The 26367-nt window shown below is 40.2% G+C and overlaps 1 protein-coding gene across 4 annotated transcripts in view; it reads right to left on the bottom strand.

The window, feature by feature from the left end:
- WWOX (WW domain containing oxidoreductase) overlaps positions 1 to 26367 on the bottom strand; it is a 471250-nt gene that overhangs the window by 147232 nt on the left and 297651 nt on the right. Inside the window, exon 9 of one of the 4 annotated variants that reach the window (XM_065028520.1) lies at positions 1 to 26367. This exon is cut by the window's left edge and continues 33468 nt beyond it; it is cut by the window's right edge and continues 75271 nt beyond it. The exons of the other annotated variants lie outside the window; for them this stretch is intronic. The gene's annotated coding sequence lies outside the window, so the exon portion shown is untranslated. 4 annotated transcript variants of the gene reach the window in all.

Below are 26367 nucleotides of genomic sequence, written 5' to 3'. Positions count from 1 at the left end.
GCTAAGAGAAGCATCACTGACACCATTTCTCTTCCCTTTTCTTCCTAGAAAATCTCACTTTCAAAAGAGAAATCACGGAGATCAGTGGGATGGAGCCCCGATCAGAACCAAGACTTTTATAATTTGATTTATAGTTCTATCAGATTTGCTGAATTCTTGAAATACGGTTGATATGCCCTAAACGGAAGGGAGATAAACAAGCCGAGAGCACTCCAAGGAAGAACGCATTTAGTTTTTCAAGGCCAAGTTCAATGTTACTTATGCAGCAGATGCCCGAAGGGTCTTTTAACGTTAAGAGCTACCTGGGATAGGAACTGCTCAAAACCTTTTCAAATCGGGCACAAAGCAGCCTGCCCGTTACCTAACTTTACCACGCCACCCATAGCAAAATAACTGCTTCCATATGCACCCCTTGCCTGCCTCACAATACTTCGGGGTTTCTTGTCTCTCTTTTGTTATAATAAACACACAAAAGCCAACCACAATCTCTGTCTTGAGTTATTTATGAAGTCTCCAACTGTCTGAAGCGTCTGCCTCTCAGAGCAGAGAACACCAGACATACCAGACTCTACACGTCTGGGTCTCTTTTATCACTTGACCCTAAAAAGTAAGCAGTGATGAGGAAGGACACGTACACACACCGCGTGCTTTACTTAAATTGTCTTTCTTCTTCAATATGGCACTTCAGCAACCTGGGAAAAGCAGCAAATTCTTAATTTTTTTTAATATATACTTTTGCTCTAGATAATAAAGGGACATTTCCTACCGTGGGAAAGACAGAATTTCTCTCTTTAATCTCCCCCTGTTGAAGCAAGCAATGTCACCTTAAAGTGTCAGGTGGAATTTATTCCACCAAGCTAACAATGCTCATTTCCTTACCCTGTTGTTCCCTTCAGCTTTGAGAATCTACACACAGATGTCTCTGTAACATAGTTCATTTTAAAAAGGAGGAGGCAAGGGGAGAGGAGGAACCGACAAACTTATCTCACCAGAAAATCTTCCTAGACGCATGTCTCCCTGAAGAAGAAAGGCTCTGCTTATCATTTCATTCAATATTTCTTTTCAAACATTTGAATAATGGGCTTTACAGAACAGCTTTTTGATACTAACTGAACTTTATAACTAATAAAACCCTCTTACTGAGCTTTGTTACTTACATGTAGAATCCACAAAGCGTCTTTTACAAATAATAACCATAGCTAATTATACGCAGTAAATAACCTCGGCTTTCAAGCCTCCCCATATATCATTTCGCTAAATATTAATCACAGCTTTAAGCTGCCTAACAAGCTCCTGAAAGCACGACATTACCAGGGAGATCCCCCACTCTAAAGAGCCTGGAACTATCCATCAAAACCCCTTTTGTAAAAAGGGCTGATTAAAACTTCCTGGCGTGGACTTCTCCGTGTTCACGGGTCGGCTCGTCCCTGTCCCGGCACCGGGGCCGTTGCTCCAGCGCACCCCGGGCACCGGGCACGGCCGAGCCTCGGCGGGCAGAAGCAGCTGTTAACACACTGACTCTCATCGCCTCTTTCTTCATTAGGACTTGATACAACAGGTGGGGAAAATTGGGACCAACCGCTGTTGTGTATTAGCTTTCATTTCCGTGCATTGATTGAGCTGATGCTGTTTTATGTGCGCGATGAAAGGGCAAATCAAAACTCATTTCTCTTTCTTGTCAATTCTCTTTCTCTTTTCCAACTATTTATCTCCGTATTGTATTGCAGCAACAGATGGCGCATTAAAAATGAATTCACTTTTTGGGAACCGTATACTGTGCAGCTTACTCTTACCATCTAAAATGACAATGTAATTAAATTTCTTTTGGAAAAGTACCTATAAAGTACAGTAACATAATGCCCACTTAAGGAACAAGACATGTTAAAATAGAAGCATTTGGGGAAAAACACAAGTCTGCCAGGCACAGGAACTCTCTTTGGCCTGAATATTTTCATATTTCAACAGAATTTCTGGCCTAGTTAAAAAAAAGTATACATATCTATAGACTTACAGGTGTATCACTCAGCTCATTTCCCTCTCTGATTTTCATAGAGAAAGTGATTTCAAGTGTTTTTAAATTAGTTTCTCCTGGCATATTTACAAACCATTCTCTCAACTCACTAGATAACAATAGCATTCTTTAAATAATAGCTTCAAATAAACATCACAGGTCATTTTACATGCAACACTATAAATGCACACTTAGCAATGTGCTTAGGAAAAATAACCTCCCAGCCACACGAAAAATTGTTGCCAGTTGCAGGCTTACAACATTTTAAACCCTGCTCAGGGGATCCCATTTGATAAGCAACAAACCAGGATAACCCATGGGTAACAAACTTTCCTCACCAGCATTAACACGTTTGCCACAAGTAGAAAACAATGGGTTAAATTCCGTCAAAGCACAGTCCCTAATTTGGTGGCAATTAATCAACTCGGATAGGAGAATCACATGAAAATCAGTTTTATAAACCCAGCACAAAATACATTCCTTTCCTATGATCAACGGCACTCAACAATAACAGTGATAGTCATTAGCAGTCTGTAGGAAAGAGGAAAGTGTGTATGTGGGAGGAGGGACCGGTCACACCAAAGCTGTCTCTTTATTAATCATTGCAAGAAGGGAAAGAAGAAATAGTAGATTGCCATTCTTACAAAATATAGCCGTTATTTTTCAAACTTGGTTACCTGCTTCCAGATCCTGAAATCTTTAGTGGGAAAAAAACCCCAACCGAACAAAAAACCAGCACACACATGCACCAATAAACCAACCCAACCTTCACCAGAGCCGTAACCCACAAATCACGGAGAAACCCGCAACACGCAATCCCATCGTCAGACAGCATCTGACCAGCAGTACGTACCCCAGGCCAAAGTTCCAGTTATATAACCCTCATTTTCTTTGTTTTGCCACTTCAGCCTCACTTTGCTACTTTAGCCTTTTCTTTTTTAAAAGGGGAAAAGGGGCACAGGACCCCCCACACCAACCCCTGCAGACAGACATGCGTCCCGGTCTTTAGAATATTGCAATATGAGCTTTGGGGATTTTTTTTCCAAAGCATCACTATTTCCTGTGCCTACACGAAAGATGATACTTAAACTGTTGTAACTTGGCCCAGTCAAAAGCAATTTGCAGGAGGACCCTGAAATGCACATATATACATACGAGGGACAGGCCGGCTAACACATCAAAACACATACACAGAGGCTGACAGTTCCTTTCTCAAAATAAATACATTTGAAAGTAAATTCCGAGCCCCATTGAGTCAGGCTGTGTTTAACCTCTCTGCTTTCCCCCTCCCACCCCCACAACAGCCCCTTGTTTGTCTGTCTCCCCTAATCAGGACTCTGCTGTTGGACTAAGCAAGTTGGGGCATTTAGTGAAAATCAAGATGGATTTAGCTTGGAATTAAGTGGGTTCCCATGACAAGAAATATTAAAAGATGATGGATGTCTGACAAATATTTAAATAAAAAAAACCCAATCAACTCCCATTTCAGAAGGCAGCCTGCAAAGCTAGATTTATGAAGCTGAACTTTAAACTAAAAGGAACATATTTTTCCAGGCTCTATGTATTAGCAATATTGCATTTAATTTAGAGATTAAATAAACACTGTAGTCTGAGGCAGCCCCCGAGAGCTGAAATGCTGCATGTAGGCAGGCTTACAGTTCTGAAGCTATGAAATATGCCTCCTGTTTTGACACTATTGTAATAGCATAGTTGTTCACTTCCCTTGTTTCCATGGGGTTTATGGTCCATAAAGTTTAATAACAATCTTAACAGCTGAACAGTAAGCACACATCTCTGGGAGGCTGCTGTATGAGACAGGATCTGAATTTTATCCATGTAATTTTTAGTGGCAGCATATGTCCTTTTCTCACCACCATCCACATATACCCACCACACAGAAGGCACCAAACAACACTGACTCACCTCGGAAAAGAGGTCTCTTACCCTCTCAGCCTCCAGAAGCTCCACGAACAGCACCTTCAAACACCAGCTCAGGTTATGGAATTGTTCCATTTCAGAAAAAATAAAGAAAAAGTTCGCTCAGTAGGTCCCATAGGAAAAGCCTCCAGGAGCACCCACGGACAGCAGTGCCTTTCTTCCATCTGACTTGGCACCAAACAATAGTGCCTTAGGTACAAGACCACCTGCTGCTCCTCGAGGTGCAGACCTTCCTCTTCACTCGCCCTTCTCCAGTCTTACACGATGAAGCAGGAATATTTCAGCTCCTAGCAAAACTGGCCTCCAGCTTATAACTTGATTAATAAGTTCCCATAAAAAGGGAATGAAAAAAAACCCTCACTTTGTGGCAAACACATGAAGCAGATCTCCCCTCAAAGAAAGCAAAAACTGAAGCTGCCACCTTCAAACCTATAAGCACCATTTGCAGAAAGCCACCTGCACCTCATTTGGCATTAGGCTCAGCAGATTGGCCACAGGTGAGCAGCTCTCCTTGCTCTGACCCCGCTTGCTGGGGTTGTGCCCAAGCCTGGGGGGTTGCTTTATGGACCGGGATCTTTGCACGGCAACGCGACTCATTTGTGATCAGGATTCAACAGTAAGATCTGCACAGAAATCTTGTAATATTGGTTAAAATTTAACCTGAAATATCTTTTTTTTTTTTTTATACAGCCTGCTGGAAAATTTTAAGTTAGACCAACAGGTGATAAAAGGGAAGAGGAAGCGCCTCCTCTTCGGCCCCTCGGCTTCGATTTTGATGAATTTGTGACTGCCTTGGACTAGAGTCCCAAATGTTGAACAGTTATGTTGGTTTAAGCCAACCAAACACAAGGCCTTCTAGTTGCTGATAATTCTGCTTCACCACCTAATTCTACTATTTTCAAGATTTTTTAAGGGTCTTTTTAAAAATGGGAGAAAAAGGGAATATTCAACTTTCAAATCTGGATTTACATAACTACTTGTAACAAGCAACTACAGAATATTAAATGACTTCCCCCTTTTAAAATAATTGAGTAGATTTCAACTTGATTGTGTCTTTTTAACATTTCACTAGATCATTTTTTTAGTGAAGTTGACACATCAAGTAATATCAGAGTAAATCTACCTAAAATATTTACAATTACTTGCAAGATATTTTCACATGAACCAGTAAATTGAAACTCTCAGAGGAGAGACATAAAAAAGTCATTTTTACGGTGGTTATTGTAATTTTAATAGGCAATTTCATAGGTAAACAGAAGCGCTTGATCTCCATTCACTACTGTATAACAGGCTATGCTGCATATCTAATGGAATCACATGGATTTGTGTACAAAATGAACAAGAATTATAAATAGCTCCTCCTGTAATTTAAATGATACAGTTTTATGCCTAAGAAGAAAACACAACACATATTAATATTGTACGAACAGGCAGCCTACTTCCTTTGGGAATAAAGTTTTAAGAAGAGAACGTTTCAGGTTGGCATTAAAGCAGATGTGCGGCAGAAGGAGCTATGCGCACGTTTTCGGAGGAGCCCCCATCCAAGCTGGTTCACCGAAATGTATGCACGCTCAACGGATCTGAAATTTGTGTGGGCAAATGACATTTTCATGACCAGAGTAGATTAATAGAGTAATAGATTTAAAGGCTAGAAGGGATCATTATGACCATCTAGTATGACCTTCTGTTTAACAGGATTTAGCCAAGGGATTCCTGCATCAAGCCCATGGCTCATAACTTCTGGTTGAGCTACAACCAGTATCTTTTAGAAAGACATTCAATCTTGATTTAAAGACTTCAAGTGATGGAGAAGTCGCTGCATTCCTAGTCAAGCTGTTACAGTGCTTAATTACACCCTTTCTTCTCTCTTTCTTTCTTTCTTAATGGTCTTACTAGTACAAATTCCCTAGATTCAGTCCCTTCATTGGTCTGACTATATGTCCTCCCCTACTAGATTAAAAGTCCTTTTCTATCAGAAGTCTTCTCCAAACGCAGGTATTTTGGGGTTTGAAATACAGGATATCTTAACCTCTTCTTCCTGAAGACAGTGCTTCTTCAGTCTTTTGCTATTGGATAATAGCTTAGAAAACTTCTCAAAATTCTTGTAGGTCTCTTCTGAAATCTCCTAAATCTGTATATGCAAACACCAACACTACTACCAATAGTCAAATAACAATTCATTTATAGGGCTAATAACACCAGTAATAATACTGCAAGGATCCCACTTGGAGAAGAAAAAAAGATTGTCAGCCACTTGGTCTCTTTCTTACTCACACTCATGCAAACATCTCTCAAAGGATGGAATAAAAAACCACCCCAAAATGCTAAGTTTTGTCAAGCTGGAAGACATGAGGACAGTAAAACAGTTTAGCACAGAATAGATCTGGGAATTTTTGGCAAATTATGTTTGATGCAACAGTTCCTGGGGAAGAGGAGCCCCAGTGCCGCCCCACGTCGTGCCACCTGGCCTGGGTCCCAGGTGTGGTAGAGAAGGTGTTCAACGTGCTGCACGCTCCTGGCCCTGGGCCCCGGCGTGAGCGCTGGATACAACGGAGCGGGCGGCCAGCTCCAGAGCATCTGAAAACGCTCGCACCCTACGAAAACCCTCAGCTGCTTGTCAGGACAGCTTTATGGAAAGGGAGAAGAGGTTCTGGCCCCAACATTTAGCTATACTTGGCCGTAACTCAGTTTCTCACAAATAGCAATTTTGGCACGTTCTCTTTCTCTTGTACAACTGTGATACATGCAGTGGGAATAATAAATTACTAAGCTATTACACGACAACAGAAACCTCAACGTGTTTGGCTATATGCACAGAACTAAAAATGTGGACTGCTTCTTTCACTGCATTTTCATGAGGCTGGAATTGACTATATTTACATTGTTTGGTAATAAACTATTGAACACGTGAGATTAAGAACCCAGGGAAAAAGTTATGAATAGAGTTACTGGGTGTGTTTTTGTGAAATGAAAGCCTGGATGTATGTGGTCAGAATCACTCTCATACATTTTGGACATATATCGCAATGAAACTGAGAACATGGGGTTTGGAGGAATGTCCACGAATGCTGCTGCTGTTTCAGATGTGATTATACACCTCTTTGGGAAACAAAACAATTGTATAATGCAAATACCAACGCCCTTTCTAATTCATTAAAATCTGCTGTTAGATTCCACTACTATTTGAGCTGAGAAGTTAAGGGCAGCAAAACAAGTAGTGTGCAATTCAAGACAACCTTCTATTTAGGGGAAAAAAGAAGCAGCTATTTTCAATCTCAGAAGACAGTGGGTGGGAAAACAGATTTCTGCTAAGGAAACGAGCAGTCACTTTCACTGAAAAGGAAATACTGAGTTGCTTTGTCCTAAGGTCTCAGCGGAGCAAAGCCTGATGGTTTAACCATGGCATATGGGTTGCAGCCCAAGAGAGCTAAAGAGAAAATTTGGAAGCTCGTGTCAAATTTTCTGCTCTCTCTCTAGCTCTGGCCTGGGCCTCAGCAGCAGTCTCCGGGGACAGAATGATGTACTGCAATATAACAAGCTGCCTGACATTTTGAAATGCCTTAACCCCCAGCTCTCCATCCACCTTTCAGCCCTTGCAGCGTCTTCCCTTCCCACACGGAGCTGCACGATGTGCAGTGCAAAACTTCACTATAAAGGAAGAAGTTGTCACGCTTTTGTCCTTGAGGTGTTTAAACAGCAACGACTCTTTGCTTAGTTAATAACGTTTTTAGTAATATAGCATGAAATGCCAGTTATTGTATGGAAGGTGGGGTATATGAATGTCCCTCGCTCAGACACATGCCATGGCTGAGCAGTCTGGGGCTGTTTTCTGCTGTTTTCTAAGCAAAATGCAGGCTGGGGGAGCCTGAAAAGGGGAAAGCGCTCCTCTCCTGTAACCTAAGGAACTGCAGGCTCCTGATAAAAAAACAAAGCCTACTGAATTACTGAAAAGGAAGCTTTAGACGCACAAATGTGAAAGTTGAAGCCAAGCCGATGCACACAAGAAAGAAGAGACCTACTTTACGCTTCCAACAACTTTCAGATTTATTACTGGTATTGGTGGCCAGACTCTTAAAAACACTGCAATAATTATATATCCAAACCAGTCTTTTTTCCTCCTTAATGTGGAAAACGCTGCAGAACTGGAAGTGTTATTAAAACCCCCTCTAAATGCGACGATAGGCTTGAAGTCCAGCAGCCCAGCTCACATTCCTCCCTCTTGCTAAAAAGTCAAAACATTGAGGACTCGAATGTAGCTCCTCTCATACATTATCTCTCTAATGATTTTGACCTATTAATAAGTGGAATCTATCAAGTATACTTTCTCTTACAGTATTTTGTCAATCGTTATATGCCTCAATGGGGCCACCATTAAAAATCTGCCAATTAATTCAGCATTTAGGACACTGTTACTGTGAAATGTACTATGTATCATGCCATTTCTCATTATGAATATAGAAATGCTGTAAATTATGAGGTGAGATTAGTATTATCTGCAATAAGAAGTGATGCCTTTTAACAATAATCATTATATAACTTTGCATTTTCTCTCCTTCGGCGGGGTTCTTCTACAGCAGAACCATTCCAAGGGAAAACAAGCTGAAGGCCACCCCAGATACTGAACAGATATTCTTTCGCTTATTTCCTGACATTCTTCATTAAATCCTTTTTGTAGCAGAGTCTAAATATGCACCTGAAGTATTTTTTATTCTCTCAAGAAAGTTAACTGAAGAGTTTTTCAGACTTTAAACGGTGTCTTAGTAGAAATCAAAAGACTTTAACATCTTATTAGGCAGGTTAACCTGAGTGCATGTTTGTGTGCTACGTCTGGATAAAACCCTTTTGCTTACCAAAAACGTAGCTCTTGATTTAAAATGATTAATCGTGGCTTGCTGGTCAATAAAACACTAAATAAAATGAAGGATGAGAACCTAATGTGGCTGAAAGTCTCTAACAGCACTTATTAATTTATTTTATTTCCTTTAAAAAAAAGAAAAAGAGTTTTGATTAAAACTATGATATTATTTAATATCCCATAGATTAAAAAAAGCCCCGAACATGAAAGCCATTAGCACCAAGTTAGCATGCTTGCAATGAACAATGTGGAAAGTACCTCTAATCGAGTGTAGCTGCGGTTTCATTTGTTCTAGATGAAAAATGACATTTATCAAACATTTGATCTGATGGGCTATATATTTATAGAGAAACAAAAAAGAAGAGATTAACTGGCACGAAAATCCATTTTGATTAGACTATCTAATGTTCTGTGCATGTATTACAAATAACCCTGTTCCCAGGAGGTTCCCTTTGAGCTACATTTCTTTAATTATTATTTTTATTTAGCACTGAGACCATATGACCTGGGAACACGACCTTTTAAAACACCCCACAAGAACCAGAGGTATTTTTTCTATATGGTTTTCTCTGTAAGGAAAGCCTCATTGCTATATGGGATACACTTGCTAAATTAAACTTCTGTTGTTCTTAAACATATTTTTTACTATTATCATTTCAAGATCTCAGCTTGTACATTTCTGAATGCTATTTCATTTGGAACTGCAGCCATTTATCTACTCGAAGCATCTGTGTGCTCAACATACGGACTGGAAACTTTCCACCACAAGGGCTGTGCTCTGCCAAAGCGCCAGCAAAAGACACCGTTCTGATGGAAATACGAGCTGATCTCCAAGTTCCTCACAGGTTTTGAATCTTAAGCACCAAACTAAAGAAGAGTTTATGATGACTGTGGTTTTGTTGAAAACAAAAACACAAAAAACCCCCCGGAAAACCTGCAGAAACAGGTCTTGTATATTGCAAATCCCTATTTTGGCAACCCAAAGAGGGAATATAAGCTTAAAGGCCTGAATTTAACAAACCTAATTATCAAGGCTTAATTAGTACCAAGGGTAAAGCTTCATGGAACACCTGCAGACTTAATTTATGTCCTGACAGAGAGGAACAAGTGTTAATGGGCTGTATTTATGTTAATACCTGAACCTTAGAGAGCCAGCGGGATAAAACAGACTATGCACTGGTTTTCTGTTTCAAGCTACAGAACAAACATAAAAGATTTTAATCTTAATATTAGTTTGCACATAACTCCTTGGGGAAAGTATAGATCTATTTAAACTTTAAAACTGGAGATGCAGAATACTAAGAAAAAGAAAAAAAACTAAAAGAGAAAAAAAGGCAGTTTAGAAAGTGGTGTCAGTGCAGAAAATACCATACCCTAAAGTGTCCGTGGCCATATTCTGAGCATCCTGTGAGCAGCTACTGGGTTTGTTAAACCGCTTACATTATACCACTGATGCTCTCTACAGCAGGTACTTAGATGTTTTTCGCATGTTTGATGCATAATACAACTCTTTGCTATATTCAGCGGGAAGGACCAAAGGCTGCACTTACGCTGACAGGATTGCTGTGCCTGCCAGGGCTCAGGGACACGACCCGAAGGAGGCAGAGCCCGGTGGGCAACGGGGCCTCTTACGGTCCCCAGGGTTCTTGGAGCCCAGGCTATAAACGGGCCATATGGTGCCACCAGTCCCAGCTCTCACTTGGTGCCAGGAGGGTACAGAACACTATATATCCATGCTGTCCCTCTCTCTATTTGTAGGAAACTCCAGCTATGGGGTTTTAAATACGAATAAATAGCCCGTACGCTTTTCCCCCTAAAGTTGCAATTCTATCGTAGCAAGACTTGTTCGTCTCTACTTCTGGCACTGTGTCTTAACTAATCTCAGGTAGATGGTGTTTAAATGGCACTTCCTGGCCCTTCAACGCACCTTTTGTTCCTTGGCCACATGTACCATTTCAGGAAAGATCACATCTGAGAGTATGGCCATAAGGATAACATTATAACCTCTGAATTATGCTGAGAAGGGAATGTTTTATTATTATTATTATTATTATTATTATTATTATTATTATTATTATTATTATAAATATCTGCTACCCAGTCTAGTATTTTTGACTCTGCAATTGCTCAGGTTGCAGAATTAAAAGGCATAAACCCATGTTACGCCGGCCTGTAGAGCTATTTATTATCCTATTGTGTGTTCCTGTATTCACAGGTAACAAGGACAAAAAGTCATCTCTAAGATAATCCTCTCTGGTTCTCACAAAAGGCCACAGAATGTCACCAAGAAACTGCTGCATCCAATCTGCAGCTCCTCACAGGCTTTCAACAGATGTTTGCATTCTTAAAACTGAATGAACCATAAGTCGTTCTAAAATTTGCTATTAAAAATGCTGTGTGTTCTCAGCGTATGCCTGGCTTAAGCTTCTAGTACTGGATCATATTCTGCTTTGATAAGCCGAAAGAACAGTTCTTCAGAAGTCTTCCCTGGTAGGTAGCTACTGATGGCGACCTGATCACCTCCCAGCTCTATCTCTGGTCAATTAAATAGATTGAGAGCTGTACATTTATTCCTACAAAACAGCTTTTCTCATCTCATGTCATTCTTCTTGCGGTTTTCTGAATCTTCTTTGTATTTCTACCATGTGTAAATATAATAGTGTTTATTTACTCTTCCTTGAAATGTTTGTAGCTATAACCAAATATTTACTTTGCCCATTTAAATACACATATGACCATCCTTTCACGCAATTTACAGCACAAATTTACCATTATAACAGTATGTGTTCTCCACTAGCTTCCCTCATTGTACAGCAACATTTCTTCTATATGGGGTTGAATTCAACTTCCAAACAAACAAATTAATTTTCTTAACCCTTCTTTTACTTCTGTTCACAAATCATCAACAAGCTGATTCTTGTGTTCTCAGCCCTACTGGCTGAATTTTTTTTCAATTAATTGAACCTGCAAGTATTTACAGTTCAGTCTAGTGAGGTAAATCACTCATGCAGCATTCTCTGTCCTTTCAGATTAGACAAATTATATGAGTAATCAATAAGCTTGAATTATGTCATATGAAAACTGAATACACAATTTAAAACTGCATTAAGCAATACTCAGGCTTCATTTCTGAAAGCACACAGACTACCAAGCTCAGCTCCTCAAACCTTTATAGGAAGGAAATACACAAGTCAACTCAAAATTCTCTTTCCTTCATACAAGTATTATAGGAATTGTTTCTACTTTTAGCTTAGCGGCAATTCTACGTGACCACAGGCACACAAGTATGAATATGAATACTGCTTTTTACACCTAGATCTCTAGGTCTTCTTTTTAACAAAACCAGGACACCAAGAGAAAGGTATTTACGGGGATGACCCATAAGAATTCAAGCTAATTTAAAGACATACGTGTCGGACGAGGAGGAATGGACAGATTGCCCAGTGCCTCCTCCTTCCACCGCCTCCCTTGGGGCAACGGCAAGAGAATTCTTAAAGTTTTTGTTATCTTTTTTCCTCCCTATTTTATAATCCTCTTTAAAATATTGACACTGCTGTTTCTTCGCTTCCTGCTCTTTTTCTGGCAATGACTGTTGATCCCAGCCCTGCCACCAGCCCATTTGCACATTTCGGTGGTGTACAAACCGTCAGTGCTTTCCATGGCATCACTGAAAATGTCACCGGGGATGTTTGCACAGCTGTGAAAATATGGGCTGTTGCAGGGCTGTGTTTTAGTGCTGTCAGCTGGAAAGGCAGCAGACCCACAGGAAAACTGGTGCGGATTTGCACTATCTTGCAGGAGCCCCCTGTCACCCTACATCTATCGGGGGCTCCTTCTGTGCGTGGACAAACTTCCTGGGGCTACGGGAGGTGCTTAAACAGCTTGGAACAAAAGCTATCCAGAACAGACAGTGTGCCCTGAGCAAAACACCAGAGGGGACTTCCACACACTTTCGGTCGCTCAACTTGGAAAAGTCTGGAAGGTCAAAGCAGAGGAAGGCCTCTCCATCGCACGTGCAGCTTTCTGGCACCCTGGGGCATCACCCCAAACCACCAGGAAGAGTGGAGTCAGCTACCATCTGACCCCAAGGACACTCCTCTGCCTCAGGAATGTCCCCATCATGCAGAGCGCCCTTGCACTGCCTTCAAAGAGCCACAGCCGACAGAGAAAGGGTTGTCTAGTTCCCAGCTTGGACCTCCATGAGCCCCCAGTGCCTCACCAGCCTCCCACCTGGTGCCCCCAACACCCGTAACTCTTGCACCTTGGAGCACTGCTGGAAACATCTGTCCCATTTCCAAGTTCAGAACTAGTTTCTGAAACACTAAATGAGTATCTCGCTGACAACAGGAGCGAAACGCTGCTCCTAAGCTGGCCCTGGCTCTCTGTGAGTGACTTGGTTTCCCTGTGTGAAAAGCAGCAAAAGCAACACCTGCTTCTCAGGACAACAAGCAGCTGTGTTCATGGAGGGGTGCTCCATTAAAATGGAATTTTAATGTAACTACTCCCACATTTATACAGTCCTAAAGTTACATTTGGCCATGTGAAAGCAACCGCAAAGCTGATGCGGCCCCCGGTGAACATGAGTTTGACACCCCTACTCTAGACTCTTAACCTTTATGAACGGTCACTTCCTAAACCAGCACACAACTACATTTTGATTCAAAAAATAGACAATAAAAATCATAGTAATTTTACAGACTTCGTTTAGTACTTTTATCAGGCAAGTTAATAGCTCTTTTAAGCACATTTTTTCCTCTGGCAAATTTATCAGACCTTGAAATGTGGTTTCCAAAACCGGATATAACACATTAACACCAATCTGATACGTACGATCATTATGGAAACAATTCAAGCAAGGCATATTGATTTTTTCATGAACAGCAGTAACACTGATGTGTAACACACACAAGTTCTCGCACACGTACACGTATGCATACGTGTTCTCGTAAATCGACACGGGCACAGTGTTACGGGAAGAATATGGTTGCAGCCACAGTGTTGATAGGTGTAGGATTTTGCAATTCACATATGCTTTCGTTTTGGTCACGTAATCATGTTTCAGAACAGTATGCTTTTTGCATTTTTTGTAAAACTAGCTTTAAGATAGACGATAAATGGAAAGAACCCATTAATCAGATTGTCAATGAAAATTCTGAGAATTAAACTACAAATCCTGGACAAATTTAGTCACCAGTTTCTCAAAACATCTTTGGCATGGAAAGCCGGAGATCTTTGTGAGGTCTGAAAGGCTGATTTCTTACGTTTCTGAAAAGCAGAAACAACACTTGTCATACACAGTTTCAATCAGGCTTTCTTGTTCTGTTTTCTAATTTCATTTCATCCTATTTATCATGGCATTTTCCACCCCACTCAGACCTTCCCACAGAACCAGTCAGGCAAAAGGAACCCTTGAGTAGCCTGTCCAAGCACGATGTCTTAGCTGGTCAAAGTGACGTGCCCTGGACACATTAACCAGGTTTTTCCAGAGAAAAATAAGGAGAATTTTCAGATTGTGGTAAGTTGAACATTAATCCAGGCTCTGTGACAGAAGGCTGCCTTCAAAACCATGTATTATCTGCTACCAAGTGTGGTGAAGCCAAGTAAGAACAGGAAAAATACAAGCAAACCAGCTCCTAAGATTTTATTTTCCACTTGGGCTAACGTCAGTGAAACGAAGAGCCGTTTTGCTTCAGTAGCTGCATTTCTGTTGGGCTGATCCTTTGCTCTGCAGGAGTGGACAAGGATGAACTGGGATTTATGGGGCTTTTAATTCTTACTCTTTAATGTTTCTATTTTCTTGTTCAAATATATTTTTGTTTAATGTTTTCAAATAGAGCTTCCCAGTTCAAGCTCATTTTAGTTTCCCAAAGCAAATGCAATTTGTGTGTTGAGGTAGAAGAAAATTAAAAAAAGAATGAAAGCAGGGAAAATGTTCATATTTAAGACAGAAATATTTTCCACGCTTGCTTAAAAATCCATAAAATGAGCAACTGCTCATCAGCTTAAGAGTGATATATGCAAAATGTCCTGCACGCAAGTCAGGGCCAATGCACGACTGAAGATTTCGAACCATTTCAGTTTCTCATTCTGCGAGGATTGAAAAGTAAAATTGAGCAAGTGAAGCCAAGTCTCCAAGTCACTAAACTGTAGAGATGTCGCAATCCTTTTTGGAGGGAGATGCTGCAGTTGCACTGCAGCGAGGAGAAACTGCTGTTGGTTTTGCAGCAACAAAGGATGATAGACTTTAACAGAACGAAAACGGCAAAAAGAGGTGAGTATGAAGAGAAAAAGAACAAGCAGCTAGACAAACCACAAGCATGTACACAAGTACTGTTTAGTTACGTGAAACTAAGCATCAGCTGTTGAATGTACTTTGTGCAGGTAGTCTATTGACTTGATACGTGCTTTAATAAAAGTGGATGCAGTGTGGATGGAAGTCACTTTATGAGTAAGACACAGAAACTGTAGCTATTGAGGTAAACACAGAGCCAGTGTCTTCCTGTGCACACAGGAGTGCTTGGTCGGACTGAAACCCTGACTAAACAGTCAGCTCATCATAGTAGCTGAGGCTCCTATGTGTTAAAATGCAAACTCTCATCAAACCGTAAAATGCAAACTCTTATCAAACTATAAACAGTAGTGGGCAAATCACATCCTTGTTGTTCCTTATTTGTTAGATAAAACCAATGAAGCGATCACACAGCAGGTTTTTTGTTTGTTTGCAATTTTGTTAATTTAAGCCTATTATTTAAGGCATTATATGATTTGTCTGTAATTATATAAATGTCATTTCAATTTGCTAGTATTCAGTATGAAAAAGCCAAATATACTGCACATTGGACCGGTTATGCACTAAACTATGTCCTTCAGGTACCTTCAATGAGTGATAAGCAAGGGAACAGAGTTAGCCTTAGATTTTCAAATGCCAACCAGCTCTTAACCAAGTAACTCACATCTCCACCCGCAGCACAACCTTTTGCTGTTCATGGATGAGCAAAACGAGGTGCAGAAATGTAACTGCACTGCCCGAGGCCGTGTAGTAATTCCGTAGCATGGGGAGATCTGAAGGTCAGAAGCTCCTGGTTTTTCACCTGACCATTGCCTTTTTATGCAGCATTTGTCATTGGTTCTCTTGCCTATTTGGGTGGGAGTCATTGATAGCACTACGCTGTTCTTGTGCTCCTAAATTTTGGCATTTATGTCAAAGAGCCCAATTCAGAATGGAGTCAAACTTCCACCAGAGTTAAATTTATGGATTTCTAGAGCTCAAAATGCCTTTACCTTCACGATTTCCATATGTCTGTGCCCCCACCATGACTCAGAGACCTCCTGGGAGCACGCAGAGGGGCTGAAGCAGCTGGACGCTTGCTGGACCAAAGGCTTCAAACAGCAACAAGAAGCAAAGAAGAACCTTCCCCTGTGCCACGGGGTCTGTGGCACAATCTGGATTTCGTTTTGGATTTGAATTTTTTTTTCTGAAATGTTGACCTAAATATTGCATCCACTCCATCTATCCCAAACCTTGTCAAAGGATTCTGCTTAGAAAATCAGAAATACCATACCATAATGAGTGAACACTCAATATGTCTCTGTTGCACCATTCAAAAACCCTGCAAATAAATCAATTTTCCTTTTTTCTAGCACTTGCCCAAGCCCTGGTCTGTATTTACTCATTCATGGTGCACTCCAAAAGCTTCTCACTGGTAATCACAACCTTCACTGACATGCCATTTTTACAGCTGTTACAGACCAAAAAAAGACAAGTCTGGTGTCCCTTCATTTAATAAATTCCCCGAAGTGTAATTTTGTGAGTGCTAATACATAAAACTGTGTTCTTAAACACAGATTTAAATTAAGGGTGTAATCTAGGTAGCGTGATACTCATCTTCATCCCTGCAGCAGCTCTGTTGAAAAGAGATACAAGAAAGCAGACACATGAAAAGAGCAGCAAGAATAACAGAGTATTTTGGACACAAAGTAAAAAATGAGAGGAAACTGGACAAGAAGAGTGACTTTCTTTTTACGTTATGTCTACCATGTCCACACATCAGTGTAGCTTTGCCAGCTCGCCACAGTGAGCAAGCAAAAGCCAAAAAGCAGGAGCAAACACCGTCTCCCATTTCCAGGCTTCAACCCTGGGCTTCCCGACTTCTGTGAGTTTACGTCAATACCTCAATAATCATTCTGATTTATATAAAGTAAAATCTTACGGTTTCATAATATTTCCAAATGTAGGATTTTTACAATAATCATGTCATTCTAAGTACCCCTATATTTTTGAGAATTGTTAAATTATTTTTTCATCTTAAAAATGCACACCATAATGTGGTGCTCTCTGAAAATGTACTGGTTTAAATTATGCCACATTAACCTAGAAAATCCTTACTAGAGTACTCAAAAAGCTTCCTTCTACACAGCGAGAAGAGTGGCCATTGGCAAGAGAAGTGATCAGGTCTCGGTGTCAGTCTCACACGTGGACGTCCTTCCCATGCACACCCAGATTACAGCACATTCCACAACAGACACAATGGAATCCTCTCTGCCCTCACTGAGATCACAATTATTATATCGCTTCTTTCTGCCCCTTGAAAGACGTAAAATCACATGTATCCCAGCTGCTACAAAACGCTGAATCACAGATAATAATTACTAAATATTACCAAAGAAGATGATAGAAGGTTTTTTTTTTCCCCACTCATATATATATGACTGAGCATCGTGGGGTTTTTTGCAGGACGAAAATTGCTGCTCATAACAAATCAACAGTCTTCTCAACACCACTGCACATCAGCACACACCAGTCTGTGTTCTTTTGATGCTCCTCATCTAACAAGATCTAAAAACTGAGCAAAACCATATCTCGTTTCACTGCTTCAGTAGCAAAACGGAGCTTTACCGGCCTCATCAGTTTCTAGTTCCTCTCGCACATGGAATTTATATTTCTCAGTGTCAGTGTCCTTAGTAGAAGAGTGAACACCGCATTCGGAATCATTAGTCATCTTTCATGCTCTGGAGGTCCTTCTCGACCAATTTAGTAAAGAGCGGTACTGCACAAAGAGACAGGATGGCTGCTAATGACAGGCAACAGTTCAATATTTTATGCCACCTTAAAAAAGTTTCAGTAACTGAAGGTGTTCTCACATTAATTCTTTGCATCAATTATTGACAGAGAATTTAATTTAAAGGCAACTATTCAGTAACCTAGGGGTACTGTTTTAAATAATTTATAATTGCTGCATGGGTGTAATCATATTGCTATTGATTAAGATCCAGTCACTTCTACCAGTCCAGCATGTCTTATGCTAATTAATTTTACTGATATCACCTTTTTAACTCTGTATTCCCTGGTAACAGGAACTCATTATTAAAAATAATTTAATCAGGAGCAATCTTTTAAAGTTTATTTGATTAGTACTTGCTAGGCCATTGTAAAAGTGCATTTAAATGAAAGTAAAATTAGAAACTGAACAAGGATAAAGACAGTCTGATAATTTCAAGAGAAAAGCAAGGATGCTTTAAAGAACTAAGATTTTGATTAGATATGGGAAAGAAGATTAAGACAGAGTAATCACCATTGGCCCTTGATCCTGAAGTTGTTACATGCATTAACTCCCATTTAAATCAATAGGAATTTTGAAGATCGGTACCTTTCTAGTCAATTGCAATTCTCAATATGGCCAGCCCAGGACCAGTCCCTCCGAAAACCCGATAAAATACAATATAATATTCAATACAAGAATGGAAGGCCCTTGACAGCACCTCCCTCTCTTGTCTCACCAATCAGTCCTCAGTGGAGACCGATTCTTGCCTTCATCCCATCCACAATGGCAGATTCCAGTACCTACTGGGAGCACTTCTTCAACGTTTTCATGGGGCCCTCAAGCTTGGAAAGTGCTTCCTCATATATACATAGAACTACCTCCTTATCAACCTTAAATCCCTTTTAGAAATTCCCCTTTGCTGGCACATCAACAAAAGGCATATTTAGGCTGCTGGTGCCTGATGAAACCTGCTGGCCACACTGATCTATCTGTCGTATGGTTTCTTTGTGCTCCACCACCCGCTGAGTGCAGGGGCTCTGCTGGCACACACAGGGACCTCTTTACTCCGGGTGTGCAACTAGAAGGTGCTTAGCAAAGCAAACGGCTTGACCCTTAGGTGTTGCAGGAACACAAGCAGTAATAATAATATAGCAAAACCACCTCAAAGCATGGGAGTACACGTGTAATTCTCCAAAGTCTGCAGCAGACATCCCATTCGTGGACTTCAGTTGATTTCATCAGGTCCAGAATACACCCTGTTTGATTTTATTAATTACTGATGATAAATGTTTCCCGCGCATGTAAGACTTCATCTGCAAACAGAAATGTGAAAACACAGACCACAAGGGTGTTCTCTTAACACTGTCTTGTGAAGCCTGGTGAACCTGTTCCCATGGAGGCTCCAACAAACTTCACAGGCAGTTTCAACCTGCAGCAGAAGCAGACAGACAGGCGAACAGTCAATACGAAGGGAAATAAAACCTCTCGGAGAACAGCTTTTGTCTCTATTTTGTCTCCTGTTAGAGACAATGGGAAGGATGCTACTGACACAACAAGAGAAGAACATGAGAAAGTTTTGCTAAACAAGCACAGATGTTTGGAAAGAAGGATAAAAGTCCTGCATGGAAAAGAAGAAACTGGAACACAAGGAGGAGTTTTAACTTGAGTTAAAAGCACTGAAGGGGCCTATGCCTGATCTTTTGGAGGCTCTTCTTCGAGATTAGGGTGCTGGATGGGAGCATGGACAGACGGGACATCGGATATATCCCATATCAGCAAGGACACTGGTCAGGGACTATGAAGACAATGAGTATAATCATATCATATATTTGACTTCAGTAAAGTCAAAACATTTAGCCTACGAGTAAAATGACAAACCCTGTAATTTGAACTTGACACATGCTAGGAACAAACATCCACAAACTGATGCCACAAAGGACATGCAATCTTTGTCTCCGAAGACACCATTATGTAAATTAAATTGAATCCAGTCCACTTTGAGGTTTGCAATCAAATGGGTATTTTTAATATCAATAAAAACTGAGCTTTCCCCAGAGAATCCAAATCAAGCTGCTTTCGCAGAACAAAAGCAAAATGCTGAAACATATATGCTTTTAAGATAACTCAATGGATGTAAAATTGTTAGCAAAACCAGTACATTCAAATCTGCTCTAACAAATAAACTGCGAGGAAAAATAAACTGATCTGACATTTGTATTATCTTGGACTAAAGAAACAGGAAGTTTGGGGACAGCATGAAACACCTGGGTCCCCGGGGCATCGCTGCACCCCCCATACCCGCTACAGCCAGCACTCACTTTACACCAAAACCGAAACCAAAAGGACTGCCTGTGATTTATTCTGTTTGCATGATAGGGAACAGTGATACAAGATGTTGTAAGTGGGTGTTGTCTGTTAGCCCCATGATTTTCCTGTATTAAGTCTCTAATATAAATCTACTATTATGCACATGTAATAAATAAACATAATATACTATTAAAAATAAAGGAAACACCAAAACAATAATTAAGCAAGTATGCTTTGGTTTTCAGTAACAAAACCGAAGCCCTATGGATCAACCTCATTGCTAAACTACCTTGAATAATGGCTTTGTTAACAAAATCGCATCTGCAAAAGGTTGTGTTTGACAGTCACACCTGGTAACACGAGACTATATTTCAAACAGTTTGGGGAAAAAAATACACTATTAAATTTCCTGAATACCTTGGCTAGGGTTAAGTATTTTATGCAGGCATCAGCATCTTTAAGGAGTTCACCTTTTAAAAGGAGCAGGTTTTTTGTTGTAAATGGCACTGACACTACAACAAGAAAGTTCATTTCACAAAGATGATTCATTAAGAAATAAAATATTCATGGCTGACAGCTTGAAGGATCGCCATACAGTTTTATTCTAATGCACCTGTCCTCTTTGTCAAGTCCAATATGGGATGTCATGTCGCCAAAGTTTTATTTAGAAATTGTTTGTCAGAGTGAGCTTTCTAATGTGAATGAAAAATTCATTCCCTCATTAAGAAGGTTTTCCATGAAATGTCTAGGATTTTCAATGAACACCGGGACATGAACCAATTACTGTTAAACACTTAAAGAGACAGTGCCCTAGCTCACTCAGCAAAACCCCTAATGGACAGGTATATGGGAAGAACTCAATACCTATCAGGAAAACGCAAATGAAATATCAGTTTTATTTTGGTTTATGTGCTTCTTCCTTCTTCCCACTATCTTTTCTCTCCTCTTTTTTTCTTTTCTGCGGTGACAAATGGAAAATCATGAAGTTTTTAGAGGACTCCGTCAAATGCAAATACTGGATGCTGAGTGTTAGTATGTGACTTGAAGGACAAAAACGTGGCATAAATTTACCAAGACTCCTATCGATTAGCCAAAGAGAAACATATATGTAAAGCTGACAACATTTATTTGTCTGTCCTTATTTATTTGCTGAAGTCCTCTTAATTTCTTTGACTTTTCCTGCAAGTTTACCCATGCCGACTAAGAGAGCGCCTGCCGCACAGCCCGAGCCTGGGGGATCACAGGACCACCACAGTGCAAAGAAATTGGCACTGCCACATCATTTTGTAAGGTGTAATTTTCCTTTGAATCTCACAGGACTCCAAAAGTTAGCCGGAAAGCTGACGGCATTCATTTATGCAATGAGCTATGCCCCATGCACTTGATTTATTTTCTTAAAGGAACTTCACTCAGACTGATGTGTTCCCTGTGACCAGGTCTCCACAGACACACGCTCCTTTCACTCAGGATTCTTCTCCTGTGGAAAATAATTTGGCTACTTATTCCAGACTTCAGGCTGTCAGACAGCCCACCTGGAGCAGCAGCCGGGCTGCTGGACACCTGGAACCCCGAGACACCTTCCGCCTGCTCCGCTCTCTTCCCTGTGTCCCAGCACCGCGCTCCTGACCGCCCCATCCCACATGAACACGCAGCGAGTCTGACACCTCCTGATGTACAGCTCCTTCCCTGCCCATCGGCGCCTCCGTTCCTGGAGCAGCCAAGCTTCCCTGGAGGCTATAGAACCCCGTGGGTTGGTGTTGGGGCTCTCCAAACACAGTGTGTGCAGGGACAGCCTTGCCCGGTGAGCAGGCAGAGGTGACAGGGTGACCTCCGCGCTGGGGGGACGCCCGCACCGACCCACGCTGGGTTGTCTTGGCTTGTCCTTCACTCCGCAACCTGGAACTCTCTGAATTTGCGCAAGACCTTTCTCTCTTGGGTACAAAATCTCGATGGGTAGTTTAAAAAACCTCTGCTTTTCAGTACATCAAACAAGTAGATTATTATTTTTTTTTTTCTAATAAACATTAGTAGCAATTGGAAATCTTGTCATTTTCGCGTCATATGTAGATCAGTCCTGTTAATGGTGAGCAGATATCTCAGAATAGTGGTCTGCCACACTGTTCCAGCCACTCAAATCCACCACATCTAAAGAGGTGCTGGACTCACCAGCCCTGGAGGTTTTTAAACCGAGTCTGGACGTGACACTTAGTGCCATGATCTAGTAAATGGACTGAAGTTGGACCAAGGGTTGGACTTGATGACCTCTGAGGTCTTTTCCAACCCAGTCAATTCTGTGATTCTGTAATTATAACAATTTTGGGGTTTATGTGTATTAGGGTTCAGTTTGAACCTGTACGTGTAGGTAACCTTCCCTTCCTTGCACATCCAGGAATTTTTCTATGTAACCTGTATTTTAGAAAGCACAGCCCATTAACTTTGCGCAATGCTACTCTTAATTACTTTCACTGGGAAAATGGTCAAGAACTATTTACATCCTTTTAAATTTGTAAGTTTTGTTCTAGACTACAGTAGGAGATATTTCAACAGATAAAGAAGCATCTTCTTAGCAAATCAATATCAATTTATCCAACTGTTATGGTCTCAAGAGCCAAAGCATGTTCTTTTGCTAAACTGAAGTGTTTATTCTGAGCAAAAGTTATTCAAATATTTATAAGACTAGATAATTTAGAAAAGAAAATACAGATGGCAGGTAGCAGCACAGAGCCGTATTTTTTTAGCCACCCGTTCACTCATTAAAAGCAAGAAGTCTAAGTGGGCAGAGGGCATGATCACTGATTTTGTCATTCAATTTGCAGCCAAAATTCAAAGTTCAGCTTATTTTTTTTTTCTGGAAGAAGCGATGCAGCTGGGGCTGCAGAAATGAGCCCATATAGTAACAGGGAGTTTATATTCCTCCTCGGCTAAAATTTTGCAAGATGTTGTGGAAAACTTCCTATCAAGGCTGCATATACATATATATATATATATATATATATATATATATATATATATGCACGTATGTGTGTGTATATCAGCTTATGTTCCATAAGGCATACTAAAAAGCCAGTTTCTTTAATGGTAATATCTAAGCCTAAGCAAACTGAAGACAAACGTTAAGATCTTTCTGCCATGTAATAGCCCTAATTTGAGCTAATCACCCTTATTTACCCCAGCCCTTACAGACCGTATTCTGCTTCACAGAGGTGAATAATTAAAAGCAAAAGCCAGAGGAAATAATTAATAGTTTTGTCATCTGCAAAGGTCACCCAGTTGTGCCTCATCATTATATAATCATAACTGCAAGGTTTATTATTATAAACATGTGAAGAAAAGGAGTTAATGCTTTTAGTTTCAAAATTTGTCTTGAAACCCCCTTTCTCATAATTTTATTTACAAGGAACACTTAGAAATGGCAACAATTTTAGTCCTTGCCATCTGATAGCGCTTTTTCCTTCAAGTAAGAATAGAACATGCCTTCCAGCTACCATTCATTTTTTAAACACCAATTGTACTATAAGGTACAATAAATTATTGCAATAACCTTTCACCCCTCTAGACCCAAGTTCAAATATAACTGATGTTAGAAAGAAAATGAGTTTGTTATTTTAAGCTTAATCATATCAGACACCTAAATTCTCCCGAGCAATCCAACTGAGGTGCTCTGCATTTGGCAGCCTCATTTCCCCGTTCACACCAAAGGCTCCCCAAAAACCCACCTGCAAATCACTGCTAACGGACTCAGTGACCCCGTCACCTGTGTAACCCTTGCTGTGCAGGTACCCACCAAAAGCAGAAAGGGTTAAGAAAGGGTTATATTACAGCACGGAGAAACCAACACACAGTGAAAGCTTCTGCAGAACAGATCAACATGTCCTTGCCTGTTAATACAACGCTCCAAAAATGTACCGGTTTTCTAAAGGGCAAATTAGGTGTTCTGAGGCTCTTAGAATGAGCAAACACAGAAAATCAATTAAACTAACATGTGAAGCTTAAATATATCACATTGTAAACTCATATTTTATGCCTCCACTTTAAGTGCACTTAGATGATCTCCTGGAGGAATTCAAAAATTGTTGTCTTATTTTGTGCCCAAAACCAGAAAAAGAGTTCCACTGGGCTTGCCAGGCTGTTAAAATTAAAATAGCCGTTTGAGCACAGCATAATAGATGAGATCTTTAAGGCATTTTCCCCTAGAATTTTGGTTTATCTTCTTTAGTTAATTTTCTGAGATAAAATCCAGTTATAAATAACCCGGAGGCATCTCAGTCTGCTGCTTGTGGGATGGCAAATCCTTAACAGGCAGCAATTCCGCCTCTTAGAGATCTCTTGAGGGAATAATAGTACTTTGAAAATTATCTGAAGGAAAACAAGCAAAAAGCATTATAAAAATCATAAAAACCTGTAATTATGCAGGAAGTTATACTATATTTATAAGCTAATGAACTATTAACCATAGGCTATTTTTTTCCTTTTTAAATAAAAAAATAAAAATATTCATTGACTATAATCAATACAAACTGCTGATTTTCAGCAGAATTGATTATATAAGACTTACAAGTACACACTAATAAAATGTCTGCAGGATAAACCTCTACAGACGGGCCAGACCAATAAAGAGAAATAAAAACTAGCAATTAAAATGGATGTGGCTAAATGATTGAAGCAGGATTGCCCAGAACCTTTACTTTTCAGCGCTCTAGAATCAAGACGAGTTATACCCTGACAGCACGTAAAACAACTGAAATATGAAATAAACACTTTCTCTAAAGCAAAGACTACAATAACAATATCCTGGCTGTCATCCGTTGACTATGTGTATAATTACCACGGTGCCTACTCCTAGAAAAGTAGGAGGCAATTCAAAATAAAAATGGAGTCTGTCAGACTAGGTACTGTAAGATTTATTCTTGTCAAAGATCTGTAGGCCACAAATAATAATTGAAGTTCAAGCAGTTAAAACCAAAAAAGTTTGTGAAACATAAGAGCAGTCTTACGGTCTAAAACCGCTCTAGAAATCTGCAAGTCAATCACCTTGTCAACATTAGCAAGGAAACAGTTGAAAGCCATTCTGACAGGCAAGGTAGAGAGGAACACGTATCTGTGACATAACAAAATATGAGAGATGTAGATTTAGAAGAGATTTAGAAAGGAAAAATCTATTCTCCTTGACTTTGCAGAGGTTACAGGGAAGGTTGATGATGGTAGCGCAAATGGCATAATTTATTTGGATTTTCAGAGTGCCGGCAATGAAATTTAATGTATGAAAGGTAAGAGCTGTGAGGACGGACAAAAGACCTAAATTTGAGTACCAAGACAGAAAAGAAAAAGAAATAGTTAATAAGGGGGAATTAACTACATCAGAAAAAAAACAAACAAAAACATCTTATATTGTGCAGATAATGTCAATTTGACTTGCTACTATAAACTCAATACAAATGATGAGACAAGTGGAAAATAAAGAATCCTAAATTAGAGACAATCGGAGCAAACACCTTCTCACAGGGAGAATACTAAAGTCTAGAGAGCCTGGCAAAGCGTATTTGTTGTCACTGTACTGAGGGAAAACCCCACAATTCACTGGGTACCTCACATTGCTAAAATGCCACACACCCTGACGATTACAGTCCTGTGTAATGAAACAATAGGGAACCTTTGATGTACACAGTTTTAGAGACACCTTAAGAACTCGGCTGAAGACATCACATTTGTCAGGGAGAGTTCCTAATGCCATGGAATGCTGAGATTTGCAAAATCCAGACGTGCATTTACTTTTCATTGATATTAAGCTCTCGTTTATTAACTTAATTCAATGCTGTGGAACTCATGCAGTTGTAAAAGCTTTCGGTTAAACTTCTTTCTCGCTGGGATTTTCAGAATGTCAGTGTAAGCTATCTGCAGGTCTTTTCTGCACACGGAGCAGCGCGGCGAGCCTTTAAGCAACAGTTCAGACATTCGCCCAAATATTCTTTAGATATTGCTCACACAAAATTCAGATGAAGCATTTCCACTACATTTTTCAATTATTCATAATCTGCAACATTAGCTAAACTTGGTGCCAGGAAATCCATTGCCAGCAATGTGTGTATCTGTGCGTGTGCAAGACGGAGATGCATTTTTATGCTGATCCCTCCAAGATCACAAAGTAAACATTTTGACTTCTGCCTTGGACAATGAAACAAACATGTGCTTATTCCTCGAAAATATATATAATTCTG

Source organism: Columba livia, chromosome 13 (assembly GCF_036013475.1).
Source record: "Columba livia isolate bColLiv1 breed racing homer chromosome 13, bColLiv1.pat.W.v2, whole genome shotgun sequence".
NCBI lineage: Eukaryota > Metazoa > Chordata > Aves > Columbiformes > Columbidae > Columba > Columba livia.
The sequence above is the reverse complement of the archived record's forward strand: the minus strand, read 5'-3'. Positions and strand labels throughout refer to the sequence as shown.